The following is a 16,692-nucleotide window of genomic DNA, read 5'->3' on the forward strand; positions in this document are numbered from 1 at the left end:
TGAATGCACTAACATTGAAATAGAGTCTATCGGTATAATAATATTCCAAGCACACAAAGTACAAATTTAAAACCGTTTACAGATTAGTAGTAATTTGCTTAGTGCAATACTCCTTTTTCTTCAATTTATTCCGTTTCTTTATAGTATAATAATATATCTAAGTGACAATATTAACATAAATCTATACTGCGTAGTTCTAATTTTCAATGTTATAATTTACAGCCGGTACAGCAGCAATATTACAGTGGGAGGACCTAATTGATGTCAAGTATATATAATATTATGATGCAAAATGTTATATGCGACCGGTTAATAAGAGGTTTTAATAAATAGATCTTGAATGAAAAAATGTAATAGATAATACCAAAATTAAAGAGAAAAAATTGTTGAAATGCCAAAAACTGTAACGAATGTATATATATCAATGTACTATATTATATCATAGGTACTATCGTTACTCGTATTATGGTGTACGATTTAATAAGAATATTTAAATTTTAGCCTTTTAGTATGAGCTATAAACATAGAATTATAAAATCTTATTTGTGTTTTTTCTCCTAATAATTTCTAAAAATTAAACCGTAAAACAGTAAGACACTATAAAGACGCAGAATAACGCGACGTATAAGGTTGCGACTACTTCCACCGGATCTCGGTCACTCGTTTAGTAACATTTGGTACGATTCAACGCTCGTAATTCATTTTAGATTTGACGTAAATCCATTTACGGTGTCGTCCGAAATTCTATATAAATTCGGACGTTGTGTATAATGTATTAATAAATATTCAGACACGCACAATTTTATTAATCGATCGGTGGGCGGGAACGTACGCTTAATTTTCGCAAGTCAATATTGTTGTCCTATTCAAACGGTTTCAAATCGAAATTTCGCGAAACGTGGCCACAACAACAACGATAACGATATAGGTGATTGTTAACTGTCACATATAAAGGTATACCTTATATTATAATTTATAGTATAATTTTTAATTTACTATATAGACAAAGCTGTACGCCTGTATATAAACGAATAATAATAAAATAATCAGTTCAAGTTCATTATTATATCGTAAAATAGGTCGTAAAAGCAGTTACGAGAACAAAACTGAATTGATTTATGTCTAAAATAAATTTGTTTTAACAACATTTAACACATTTACAACGTAAAATAATATTAAGTCGTGTCGGTTCGATCGATATTAAATTTTGGATGGGCGTTTGGAAGACATTTGCTTTTCTTACAAACATATCTAAATTGTAATTGTTACTGTTGCAGACTCAATTATAAATGTACCATTGTTGAACTATATTTTGTATCTAACTTTAAAGCATCGGTTACACATTGATCGTCCACCACATTCGGTAAGTGCGAAATTTCAGTCACGTGTATGGTGTATCTGTAGTATCCATATCTTATTTATGTTCGTAGACGACCACGGTGACCGAGGTTACCACGAATCTTATACCACCATATCCTGCAGGTATATCTCCAGTATATACTATTACAACTTCTAGAGCACTGTAGTCGTATGCACATGATTGTATTGTAGCTGGGTTGCATACGTGGTAATGTGGTATTATACGTATATTATATATTATATGAAAACAGTTTTGGTGTGCTAACGAACCGGTCGGCCGTCCACAGCTCCTTTTTTATAACATAAAATAATATTGTATATTTATAAATCGGTGACGGTGGACATCACATGTATGATATAATGATGCGTTTGTTGGTGATGGCAGCGGCCCATATTTGTCAGTATTAAGTTCGGCGCGGCGCGGACGACTCTATGAGAGAAATCGTAAATCGCCGTCGCATTATAATGACCAGGCGCATTCACCACGCAGCACACCGATGAGGACTCTCTCGCGCACTGTCCTTTTTTCTCTTCTTTTGAAGTTTACCGCCGGAATTTAATTCTCTCATCGCATACCATGATATAATAATATGAGTTCGCGTTACCTACACCAATATCACAGAAAATGAAAAAAAAAAATATGCGAATTTTCTTCGTGTATCTCGCACGACCACTGGACAACGCGTCGTTGATTCGACTATTATAATATATTTTATTTGTTTATTGTTATTCGTTGTTAAGCATGGATTCTACACTATTGTGAATGTATGATTGTTCACTTATCATCACCAACGGTAATCATAACTCATAGGTATATAAAGTAAAAAGAGAAACTGTTTATAAACAAAAAATTGGCTTTCAGATCCGTCTGTTCCGAACACGCTAAGTATTTTAACACATCATGTACATTTTGCAATGTGCAGATGCACGGCAAAACATATATTATATTTTTATCCCTAACCTATATAATATATGTTATGTTAGCACAATGAAACAAATTTTTGTTTGTTTGTTTGTTGGAACCTGAATCTATAGATGTATATAATATATATTTACTATTACTCATATAATATTATACATTTTTTGCATTACCTAGCGAGATCTATACAATGGGTGTTTGCAAATTTATAGTTTCAAAAGACTTTCATTTACAACCTATCCAGCTCAAAGACACAAAAAAGCTCTGTTCGATGGTGTTGCAGAACGAAACAGTTCATCTTGGTGCCACCATTGTGGTGCGTTACGAACTAAAGTTTAAACTGATTGGTGCAGACCTAATAGTCTCCGATGCCTACAAGACTTGTATATAATAATATAAGCAATCATCGATATTTGTAAAACGAGTTTACGCACATGCATAATTTTATATTATTATAATACACGACTGTCATCGTATCGTCGATTATTCATTTCGTACACGCGGAAACATGCATCATGCCGAGGACAAGGTGCAGCGAGAGAACAAATGCCGAACGTCATCGAATAACGTATATTATGCTATAATATTGTAAATGAGTGACTTTTTTTTTTCTGATTCTGATACGATTATAATTTATAATAATATGTAATATGCAATCCGATCCATCACGGTCGTCACGTTTACATACAAACTGCACTGCAGCTGCAACGATCGCACTACATTTTTCACACGCAATAAGTCGACTGCAGCAATAAATTATTTATTATCATACATTGCTCACGCATTTAAACGGATTTGCGTAAATTGATTTATTCTGTTAATATTATTTTAAAATAATATCTTCATGAATATTGTATTTCGTTAAAAATGTAAATTGCTTATTTAATGTATAGTTTTTCACAAAAAAATAAGACTGTGCGAGCCCTTGTTGTTTAGATTCTTCGTACCATCGAAGCATTGTAATGTGTGGTTAAACATTTTCTCAAGTACGTGGAGTTAGTTGCCGTGCATCCATAAAAAAAAAGAAAAAGAAAGATAAATCATTTGCTAAATATTATGAAATTATTAGTTTTTAATCGTTATAATGCATTGTTCACTCATCATTCGTTGCATAGACATATAATACTGTTCCACCGTAAAAAAAAATCATTTTAATCACATCGCAATTTCTTATTTTAGCCGTTAAAATAAACGCGATTCATTTCGACGACAATAATAAAACTTAAAGTCATGACCGAGCGCGGTGCGATAAAATGTCACGTGACATTCCCAAAATTCACGCGTGTACTTGATATAAGTAAGTTTCCTCATACTGCGGCAATGGATACCTACCGAGTAGTAAAAACTACATTGTGTTGTGTGGATGCATTATTTTATTTTATGGACTCGCATCGGCTATTTGTAATCGGCTAATGGTTTCGTTTTATCGGATGTTAAATCGATCCAACACACGATAAAATTATATAATAATGACTACGTATTCACACAATTTGTTTTTCTATAGCGTCCTTGTTATTTTTTCCGCGCGGGCCATGCGTATAATTAGGTATTATTATACTGTGCGAGCGAAAATGCGTAACGAGATAATATATTATAATTTATAATATATTGAAATCGAACCGTTTCGGTATTGAGCGCTGGGCGCCAAACTAAGGCCGAGTTTCTATATAATATTATTAACAACGATTAAACCCTGATATGGTGAGGTGAAAGATTTCCACGCACAAACTATTATAATATGATGTCACCCTTATGGATCATATTATTGTACATTTGTACTGTATCATACCATACATCATAATGTCAATAAATATAATATATGTATATTATATTTTATACGGACGTCCCTAATGTCGAAAAAGTGCATTGAAGAGGAAGCGACGCTTTCCCTCGGTGCTTGGTCACATTTCAGAGGACAGAGTTCCAAAGACTTTTATAGAATCTGTATAATTCATTAATATAATATTATGCTTAACGGAGACTATAATTTCATAGTATTTGCGATTAATAGGTATGAATAATTATTTTTTAAAGATAATATTATGTAGTAGGTGAACAGTATAATAAAGTATAGTTCAAGTGTTGACTAGACAATTTGAACGCCTAGACTCTAAAGTTTAGACTAAAGTACTATACACTTGTTTAAAGAAATTGCAGTTCGAGCGTAAATGCCGTTTACTGGGTTTTCGATTTTAATGATGTCAACGTACGTACATCCATATATTTTGTAAATTAATTTTAAATATTAGTTTTAATCATGTGCTGTAAGCTTATGCACTGCAGCTTAATGATTGAGAGTTGTTAGGTAGAACTAAATATATTTTTCATGATTTAATAATATTATACACAGTTTTTCCAAATATTTTTTGAATTTATTATAATATAATGAACGAAAAGTATATTATACGAAATCAGCACAATTTACCTGTGTTCAAACTTTCAAAGTTAAAACCAATCAATAATACGTTATCCAAACTAATAACAATGTATTTTGAGCTTAACGAATTACGTGTTGTACTTTAGTTTCTTAAAAGCTACAAATTGTTATTTTAACTATATGGTATAATTGTTTCTTAATGTTCAGACATTCGATTACATTTGAACAAAAATCCTTCTGAAAAGGAATAAATATATATATATATTCTTCACTAGGAAGTTATACCTCTGGTTAAAATAGTCTGCAGAACAAACTTAATAACAAAAATAAATAAACAAATAATTTCTTAAATCTTAAATTGTAATTTAAGTCAAATCATTAAAAAAAAAAATTGACTACATTTTTTTTCACTGTAAAGTAAATATTCGCTATTAATAAGGTTTAATCTTAGGTATCTATATTATATGATTGCTAACGAGCGACCGGCAGATTACGGCTGGCACGACCGGTGTTCGATTGGCCCGCGCCGAGTTCCGAGGACGGCCGGCGGGTTGGCGCGATTCGCACGCGCATAAAACATCTCTCGCCAGCCGGCTCCATATATATAGACGGAGGGGTGTCTGGTCACGCGCCGTTTACAATATATATATATATACATAAACATTTAATATATGAAGTAGCCATTATATTGTACATTCAGATATATATATATATATACGCGCGAAAAGGACGTGCTCGCAATACACACCGCTCTGAATCAGATTTGCGTCCGTATTTTATCCCACCTCCCCAACCTTCCCATCACCAGTATCATCTTCCCGCATATGCCTAACTGATCGCATATATACCTATTTAGCTCTGCCAATACACAATAACAATAGTGTCTATATAATACACACACACACACATATTTATACATATATGAATAGATACTGGCAAAGATGATGATATCGACCTGCTGTTGCTGCCGCCACTGCACCGCTGTAGTAGGTATATACATAAGTACTTACGGGCGTATAATGCATTTTTTGCACGACCGCAGACCGGTCCGCCGCAAAGTCTTTTATGACGCTTTACCGGTTTCGTGTTTTATAATAATAGTGCCGTCGCAGCATATAATATCGTGTTGTGCATATTGCGGGGGCTCATGATACCAACAGCTAGCTAGGTAGGTAATAATATATAGTATAGCGAGAAAAATTGTGTGAAAATGGAAAACGCTATGCTTTGGAAATTGTTCAAATTTCAAAGAATTCTGGATGATTTTCGAACATGACATAAATTAACCACCAACATATCAATAGTTTCGCAAGTTTATATACGATCATGATTTTATTACATAATATAAAAGCAGTTACGGTGAACAATTTTATTTTCCAAATGCTTTGTAGTGGATACTGAATGGAGTGAAAGAACTTCGACCCGATGTCGTCTACATCATGATCGTGGTTTTTCAATTCCAATGCGCAGTACTTGGCACACGTTGATTTACATACTTGTCTTATATATAACTTACAACAGACAGGTTTCGCCTAGGGTGACAAAATGACGAAAGAGGGAATGAAAATGTTTTCTTGTCGACTTTATATTACCGATGAAATTAAGACGAATAAACATGATAATAAGTACATATATAGATAATAGACATGTCGTCGAACGAAAGAGCTAAATAAAATATACAGAATCGATTTTACAACTATGCGTACTTACTACTTACCGGCATATATTAAAATTAAAATAATAAATAATAGTGTGATAGCAGTAAATAACTATAGGTAATAATATAATATTAGCCTAGATCCTATAAAACTTTATACCAACGACCAGCTTAAAGTCACAAAAACGTTTAAAAAATAAAATTACTGAACTTAATGAATATAATGCGCGTATGTCAATAAATCGGTTCCATCGCACATGAGCTACTGATTTTGGTATTTATGTGAACTAAAAACAAAATCTTTTATTCTGGACGAATTTAACAACTGTATATTAGCTTTAAAGCTATAACGATAAGGTGAGCTAATTTCGGTTGTAAAATTTTATCAGAATAATTATATAAAATCTATAGGTAGTCATTATAAAGTGGCGCGATGTCAACGAGTAAAAAAACGATAAATGTGTACAATTACAAAGTCAGAACCAAATCTGATCATTACAGCATCTCCTCATCATCAGCGGTATAAATAGATATTATTATTACGCGTCAAAGAACGTAAACAGTCATCTACGAAGTTACGCGCCTGTGTATTGAAACTTGATGATATTATTACACGTGTGCACTTAGAGGAAAAATAATGACGAATAATTATAAAAATATATATTATATTATTATTGCTTATCGTGTAGATTTCCTTGAGAAACGACAAAAAAATTTACAAATTTTACAAGTGCATAACAAAAATCAGTCGCGTCATACATATAAAACAATAATAATATAAAACGAATAGAGTACGAGCATAATATTGCACACACTTACACAATATTATGTGTTTTGTGGGAAATATACGAAGGTATTCGATCGCCGAGGAAAACGCGCCATTGTCAACACCTGTTTTTTATTAGTATTAAAGTATTGTATAATCGAATATTTACACGTGCTCAAACACTCCGATTGTTTGTTATTGTTTTATAACGTAATCCAATGCGGCATTAAGTGATGAATCCTCCGTGGCGATGGTCGTCATAGATTTTTTTTTATTGTTAATATAAAATTGTAGTACTAATACTATACTGCAGCTTTTATACCTACTATAGTCTTAAAGACAGAGTCAAAGCTATGTGCATAATGCACAGTGCATTTAACTATCTGTGTATGTGTTGTGTATATGTAAACATATTCATGTCTATCGAAATTTATTTCGCAATATCAATGATCGATAGAAGGATGTAGTATACATAGAAAAAAATACCAAATTTTATAATTATTAGGTAACTATATTTACATAGGTACCTAAACCTTATACTTGCATGGTAATATAATATCTTATATCTAGTGGTTAATAGTTAGAAGATATTTTGTTGACGTCAGTACCACTCCATAAGCATAATGATTAGAAAACGGTTCGCTACTTTTAAGTAATATAGTGCATTTCATACTATATCATACATTCATACTAGCCGTTAAATCTGCCAATATCTTTAAAAAAAAAAAAAAAGAGTACCTAATATTGAATTTATATTTTATTAAAACTTCATTTACGTTGGTATATATGATGTTATGCAGAGATGCCACTATAGTATTTTTTTGGAATGACCTATACATTTAAAAAAAAATATAAAGCATGAATTTTCTTTATTGTGGCTTATTAAAAAGGAAAAGAATAAATAGCTAAAGAAAAAAAATTTTTGTCAAAATGTTTTTTGATGCACCTTTTGTTAAGCTACGTTACTATACCGAAATTAGGTAGTTCATACATTGTCTTATACTATTTAATATTAGAGGATCTGATGTAAAGTTAGATTATTATATCTGCATTTATGGGCGGGTAGTGCTTAAAATAATAATAATATCTAAATATAATATTTAGATGTAATATAATGTATAATGTAATAATAATAAATAATAAAAAAATAAAATAATAATATAATGTAATATAATGTAATATCCTTAACACAAGCAAACTTATCGTTAGAAGAATATTGAAGAAAATACCATAGGCACAATTATATACAATATTACAATTTGAACAATATTATTATAAATTTTGATAAAATATTTTTATAAGTACCAAGAAAAAGTATTCTTGAGATAAATTTAAATGTGAAGTGTAGTATACCTATGCAACGTATTATACCTACCCATTGTTTATTTAAGCAGTATGATCTTCCATCGTGTTTTATTCTTTGTATTTAATTATGGCTTTAAACGAGTAAATATTTATTTGTTTTTCGATTATACTTTTAATTTGGCTTTGGGGCGGAACAGTTGCAAACCAGTTTGAGTGTTCATCCAAGGTATACTACTAACGAACTTGCTGACATCAAGCTAGGTTTCCCATTGGACTGCACACATCAGAACCAGAAGTCATTGGAAACCCTTTTAAACTATTATATATTATATTACCTATATTTTACACGTATCATGTCGTCCTGACCTGTCCGGGGTATTAACCATAATATATAATAAAACAACACGACCACGTACGTTTTCCAAAGGATTTTCATCGTTATTGTTTTACCTTTTGTGATATTTTTTTTCGCGGGCAATCGTGATGCATGCGGCGCACACGGGCACGCCTCGGACTGCTGTCGTATCGGTTAAATCACATTAATGCATATTATATTATATCGTTATAAATGGTAATGTTTTTTTTTTTTTTTGGCTTTCAGCTCAATGTACAATTGAGTGTATATGGGTAGGTACACATATTAATATATTAAAACATAGAAACCCATACACTGTCACGCTCTCGACGGCGCAGCGGTACCAACGGGTACCTACATATATAATTATCAAGTATAATAATATAAACACCACGTTAATGAAGTGTACGAGACAGTAGCGTATATAGAAATAATTTTTGGGGTGGGCTATAATTTATAGCGACTAACAATAATTATCTTTGCTTCTCTTAACAATCATGTAAAAAACCCATATAATATGTAACCTAATCAATTGTAAGCTAATAACCATGATGTTGATGCTGTACCAATAAAAAAAAAAAATAAAATAAAATAATTATCTAGCACCTAGAGACTACAATATAGTTAACAGTTAATACTGTAATTTCGGGAGGGGCTGCAGCCCACTAGCCCCCTTCCCCCCTATATACGCCACTGGTACGAGATATCCGTATTCTGTACACAAATGTTTATTATTAATCAGGGAAAATTCGCACAGTAGGTGCAAATCACAAATCACAAATCACACATTCGATCTTCATTACAATGTTATACTCAGTTACATATATACCTTCCTATATTATATGCAATATTGTATATCTATATATGAACGGAATAGTGGATTTCGTACACGTGTTTCGGCGGCCTAATTGATTATGGTCGTAAACACGTGATACGACATATGTATATAGAATTGTCAGCGCGTATGGCTAAAAAATAATAATTATGTCAATGCTGTTCGTCCATGAATACGTATTATAGACATTTATAGATATTTTCGTCCCTGGCGACCGTAAGGTCGTTGAGTGCAAAAATGTGCACGTACCTATATACTACCTATACCCACCGCGTGCGATATAATATACGTGCAGCTCGATAGTATGGTCGTCGTGTCCGCCAGTCATCATAATAATTATTGTCATCACATTATTATCCATTTTATTTATGTTTTAAATATATTATAAGCTACTAAGGAAACCGAACGAATCGTATATTATTCATCCGGCATTGTCGCAGTCGTCGATTACGATCGTGTTAACATAATATTGTTACCTATCGTATACGTATACTGAAGACGACATAGTCGTAAGTAACTATACCTACTGAACTACTACCATTCCAGAACTTAATAATATAACGTATAGTACTGCCAATGCTCGCATAGAATTTATGATCGCAGCTCTCGACCCTGTCAATTTAATGCCCCATTAACGGTATACACTCACGATAGTTGTTTATGTAGAAATAATTTACGTTACGATATACTACATATTATCATTCCACTACCTATTTTGTTTTGAGAAACGTTTAATCATCGTTATTTTATTTTTTTTATCCCGGCCGACAAATACGGTTTTACTGACGATAATAATTATTTAATATATACTTTTATTATTCTAGAAATGTCCGTAATCAATAATTTTCGGAACCGAATCATTTTCCAAGACATTTTAAAAAATGCAAAATTTTCATTTAATAGGTAATGTAATATTTTTTATTTTATATAAATACATACAATCTATGCATTTAAGTCCATGCAGATACATATACATAAGTTTTGTATTATAGGGAGATCTGCGGAAAACCCTAACCTGCATTAGTTACGAAAGACGTTTTAAAGGGATTTTTTAAAAGATAAGGTCATAATTATTGGAGTGCTTGGAATTAAATGTCTTTTCTTCAACGCACTAATGCGTTAATTACTCGTAAAAACTAAATTCATTAAAAATGACCACCAAGTTCATTGTTTTATTTAATTATAAAAAAATCAATTTAACAGTTGCATATTTTAATATCCAAAGAAGTTAAATGATTCTAAGATTCAAAAGTGTTGACAAAAGTATATGACACTCACATCTCTCTCCATGTAGTATAGGTATAAGGTACATAGGAACAGTTTGAAAAAAAAAAACGTCAATGAGTGGGTGACACTTTCTAACAAAAATTAGTGCACAATACTATAAATTATAAAAGCAGAGATGTGCAAAGCACTCAACTATATAGTTGTATCTATAATAGTTGAACACTGAACTAGTGTATTTAATACAAGATATACATATACAAGGTACTTCTGATTTTATGAATTTATTAGTAACAGTAAATATTATAAACTTTTAAATTTTAACAACAATAAAACACAAATATAATATGCGCAACAACCTACTAAGAGAATATAGTCATCGAAAATAGGATAAATATAAATTTATTTTTACTAGGTAGTGTACTAAATTATCCAACCTCTCTTGAAGTTTTGTCGAAACATCTACTTTGTTTTTATGTAAAAAAAAAGTTCTATACTGGGTTTTATTTTGTTTAGTCCGTAGACTTTTGACGTTTTCGGTTTATACGTTTATGTGTTGTGGAAAAAATATAGGCATGGAAACATTTATGAGTTGATGTAATGTCAAATGATATTCTAAAGTTTATACATTTTTATTATATTATGTAAAACGTTCACATTACGGTGAAATTCTTTTTTTCAAGTTTCAATGCGATAAAAACGGTGAATAAAAAATAAGACATAATAGATATATAGATGCGTATACCTACGATTTGCCGACGATGTTGCGAAACCGTCGTCGCTAAAATAACTGCACACACACGCCATAACGATATTATAATAATAATATAATAATATACTTTTCATTGAGCTGTGTGAAATCTTCTTCGGCGGAAGAACGTCATTCCGATGACCGTCGCTATAGCTATTTACGGATTAGTGACACACGCGGAACATTTTCCGACGCGGGTGCAGATAAATAAGTCGTTTCGAAATCGCGAAAATAATTATCATAAAATCGTCGCATCAAATTAGAATAACGCATCGTAAAATATGTTATACGTCGCGATTGATTTCCCGTGTGTACTGTAACGTCACAGAATTTTGTTACTACTTAATATCATTATCATAGTCCCCTAAACATACCTTTCCTCATATTATCAATTATATTAACATTGAGCGTACCTGTTGGGTACTAGAGCCATTATTATTATTATACCTATCGCATGCAACTATTATTATGAACTATGTTATGTAATAAATGATCCCCGACCTCCCCACCTGCAGCAGTGTTCACCGTCGTCACCACAGCGCACCGGTGTCGGTGCCTCTGTCACGTCCGTCGGGGTACTCGCCGCAGTGCAATTATATAAATTATCCGTATTACTATTGTAAAAGTCCCGCAATATACCTACCCTGATCTTCCCCGCTACGATATCAATGAGACAACACCGACCAGCGACTGGACATCGGCGGCTCACTATACTGGTCATTTTTTCACTTTTATGTCCAACGTCTTTATGACTAGACGTCCAACTCAAGTTGCACTACAGTTTTTTTTTTTGTTGTCTACGTCACCACGTGATATACCCGTCTACCCGGCCGAATCGACATAATATTGTCTGCGTGTTGTTTCATCCACACCGTTTGCATCGACCAACATGATGGGCTAGGCGACCACCATGGGCCCGATGCCGGGCGGAGCAATGCCACAACCACACCTTCCACGGCTCAAGTCATCATTATTCAGCATCAGTAATATACCACCATATCCCCCCATACCCTTTTTATTTATATTATTATTATATTGTTTTATAATACCGCGCATGGCGCCATGTCCTTCCTATTATTCCAACCTTCCGCAATGTAGGCGGTAACCCTACGGTCGTCAGATTATTTTTATTACGAACATTATATATATATTAAAAGCACCCTAGGTGTCGGCGGACCTCGTGGGCCGACCTACATTTGCACTTATTAATCCTTTATACGCACTTGTCGTGTGCGCCAAATTATTCTTTTCCCTATTAGAAATATTCCCGTAATTGCCATGTGTCAACAAAATTGTTATTTAAAATATTAACGATCAACTACTGTGTTATTGTGTGCGGGAGCCACATATTATTATAATTCTGTATTCCCATAGTATTACCATCATGTTTATTAAAAAATCTCTATTATTATTACCCTAATATTCTGTATTCTTATTATTTATTAATGTTCTATTTTTTTTTGTTTATTTCCCCTTTTAATAAATCTTTGGCGTTCATTCGCCAATGCGTGTTCAAAGCCTATGAGTTCCACCGACTTGGCCCCTGGGGTCATCACGCGGTGCGGCTCATAGGTCACGCCCGAAGTGTTCCCCTTCGGTCGTGGGTGGTTTTTGGTAGCCTCGAAAACTACCAGAATCTCACATATGGCGACCGTGACAGGACAACTCCCTATATAACTAATAAATATTTTTTTTTTTTCTTTCTCTCTCTGTCCCTTAATAAAATTATCACTTAAAATTATTAAAATATAAATTTCTATAATAAAAATGGCAATATCAGTATATAAAACATGTATAAAAAAAAAAAAAAAAAAAAAAAAAAAAAAAAAAAATTCCCTTATGACAAGCACATGGCATGGCAACATTTCTTATCCACTTTCATCTTAAAATACTATTATTCTTCTGTGACACAAACACATTTTAATTAAATCTCCTAAAATCCTTATTATTATTACTCCCCAAACCTCTCAAAGTTTTTTTTTATATTTTATTCAAAACGTGACTATATTAGTCTCCTAGAGAGATATTTTATTATGTTGTTAACTTAATGATAGTCATGTTATTAATTATTTACTTTTGGTAAAAAAAAAAAAAAAAAAAAAAAATACTGTTATATTGATATATTTTGTAAAAAAAAAAAAAAAAAAAAAAAAAATGTTATACTACCAAGGTAAATATTAACTTATTATTATTCTTAAGTTCCCCCCCCATGACAATGTTTATTATCCAATTAATCATTTCAGAAATTGTTCCTGCTGGTGTGTGTGCCGGATTGGAAGCGGCAGCGGCGCTTTGACAGTGGCGGTATATGCTGACAGCTGCGGCGACTGGACGACCGAACACTGCTGGTGACCCGTCTCTTTCCCTTTTGGTATAGTTATAATATTTTTCCCCTTGTATGACCCCCCTTGATAGTTTCCCTAGACCCGTATTCCTCCCCCACATAACATAGTTAGGAACTTTTTATACATGATAAGGCTGCGATAATTTACACACTTTCCCCAAGACCACATGGTCAATTATATTATTATTCTATTATGTTTTAAGTCTACGGATTATTACATTTCTTATGTCTCATGACAAAGATTAATTTTATTATTATACTATATTGTAAATCTGCGGATTACTATATTCTTTCTGTCTCATGGCAAAAGTTAATTTTATTATTATATTATGTTCCTTTAGAACACATGTATGCCTTGGTGGTTAAAACAAATTATTATCATATAATAAAATTATTTAAAAAAAAAAAAAAAAAAAATGAAATTACTATTTTATTTATCCACAAAAGTATCAGAACAATGTTCACTACAACAATAATTAAAATTTTGTTTTTCCATATACCTTACCATTAGTAAATATTTAATACAATGTCCCCTTAACGCCCAGGTTTATATTATTATAATGCTCTCCCTAAATTCAATTAAAATATTACTATGATTAGTCTTTATACAAGGTTAATAAACAATATATTCCCCTTTAGATAACATAAGTAGGTTCTCCCAACCATTATCTAAATAATTCCCCTTATTATTTTAAAATTATTATATCCTCACTGATAACTGAGATGCTGTATAAGAAGTTGGTTAGCCCGGTAGCTTCGCCCCGACTAGGGTCCCACTATTATTATATCCCAAAGCAAATTAAAATATTCTTGTGACTTTGGTTCACACTTACAATATTATCTGATATAGTATTATATACTATTATTATTTATTAGGTTAAATTTCATTAATATTCAATACGGTGTTACTACGCTTCTTGTAATATCCTTAACCTAAGTTATCCCACTCGCACGTGGTGCCATACACATCCAACGGTACAGTTGAACCTATTATTATTATTATTAATTTATTTTGTGTTTCTTCTCTTATTGGTGCCGGAGTTGCTCACTGTATGGTACTACCTTAGTACTTGGACCAGTTTGTTATTCTGTCATTAATAAATTTTCTATAATTAAAGTATCATTAGTACAGGTGTACGTCCCCTTAGTATATTATTTAAGAATTCTTCTTGTTTTGTTGCTATGTCGTTCAAGCAATCCATACCTGTTATTATTTAGTTCACTATTTTATTTGAATTGTGACTCATAAACATTATAAATATTTTGGTTTGTTATTTTCTTTTCTCAGAAGTGAATATTTTATTATCAGTATTGTATTAAAGGCCTTATCCCCTTAACCCTTATAATTATTTTATAACTATTCTATTTTATTACTATTATATACATGTTGTAACTTCTCTGCCTACTGTGCTACCTCGGTTACAGTGAACACCCCGTAGCTGAAAAACCCCTGTGTTTATTCGTTTTGCGTTCTTTCTTAACCTAACCACTACATGTATAGTGCTGGTCAGCGCAAGACTAAACCGCCTGATAGGTACAATCCGTCAAGCTATTATCACTCTCCCATACTCCCTGCTACTGATTTCGATCTCACTATGGAGAACCCCAATGAGGACGACCTCTCCCTATCTGAAACGACTCCCCCATCCTTAGCCTCCCTACAACGACAGATTGATGACATGAATCAAGTGTTCCATAGGCAACTCGACTCTTTCGCAGATCGGTTTGTCGAATATGATCAAAAATTTCACGACCTGTGTACCCGCATAGATGAGGTTGATGCTGATATAACGTCCAAGTTGACACAAGTGCAAACTAATTTACATACTGAATTCGTTGCAATACAAGGCAACATTGCCGAGTGTATAGCCAGTAACGATAATTCCCATTCCACCACCTTAACTCAAAGTATGAACCACACAAACAGTGTACAGCGTAGCATCAACACACAAATCCAATCCCTTTCAGACCGGGTCTGTATCACCGAAGGTCAAGCTTCAAGACTGGCGGCCCTAGAGAATAGACTTCAAAATACTTCCATCAACCCCCCTCCTTCAACCAAATCCTCAACATATCAATGCCCCCCTCAACTAAAGTCTTCATTACCCCCGAGATTAACTCAATCACTCGCCCCTCCTAACGTTCTCTCTTCAACAATCTTGCCTGATATTTCCAAAAACAATAGTCTTCCAAATAATTCAATCTCAGCCATTCAAAATTGTCAAACTGAGCCAAACCTCTCAAACAATAGTAACTTTTCCAATAATCTATCTCATACTTCTGCTATCTCTCTAGACCCCCACCGCATCCCTAAGTATAACGGTCAGCTTTCCCCCACTCACCCCGCTGATTTCCTCGATAAGGTCGATCAATATTTCTTGATGCACAATGCTTCCGACCAAGTGAAAATTAATTTTATCAGTGATAACTTTACTGGCAAAGCTTTGCTTTGGTATAACACCCTCCTTCCTCCCCCCACCAATTACAATGATTTTGTAGAACTGTTCAGAGACTATTTCTGGTCTCAAAGTTTACAGCGTTCAATACGTAACGAGTTATATCGTCCCCACTATCACCGCGATGAGGCCACTATGTCTGAGCATGCCATGGACTGGATAAGTCGAGCACGTCATCTTCAACCCCCTATCGACCAGATGGAAATGGTGGACCAAATTACCTCACATTTTTCATATAACGTATCCTTAGCCCTCAGGGGACTCCGAATTCTCACCACTAACGAATTAATCAAACAGCTCACATACCTTCAACGTTCCAATGTCCCTCAAAACAATCATAGTAA

At 33.1% G+C, this 16,692-nt stretch overlaps 1 protein-coding gene across 1 annotated transcript in view; it reads right to left on the minus strand.

Moving 5' to 3' along the window:
- The window catches only part of LOC107167798 (uncharacterized), a 49,537-nt gene that overhangs the window by 9,656 nt on the left and 23,189 nt on the right, over positions 1-16,692 (minus strand). The window lies entirely within an intron of this gene.

This window comes from Diuraphis noxia, unplaced genomic scaffold (genome assembly GCF_037042655.1).
Source record: "Diuraphis noxia isolate RWA-SAM2 unplaced genomic scaffold, SU_Dnox_SAM2 contig0004, whole genome shotgun sequence".
NCBI lineage: Eukaryota > Metazoa > Arthropoda > Insecta > Hemiptera > Aphididae > Diuraphis > Diuraphis noxia.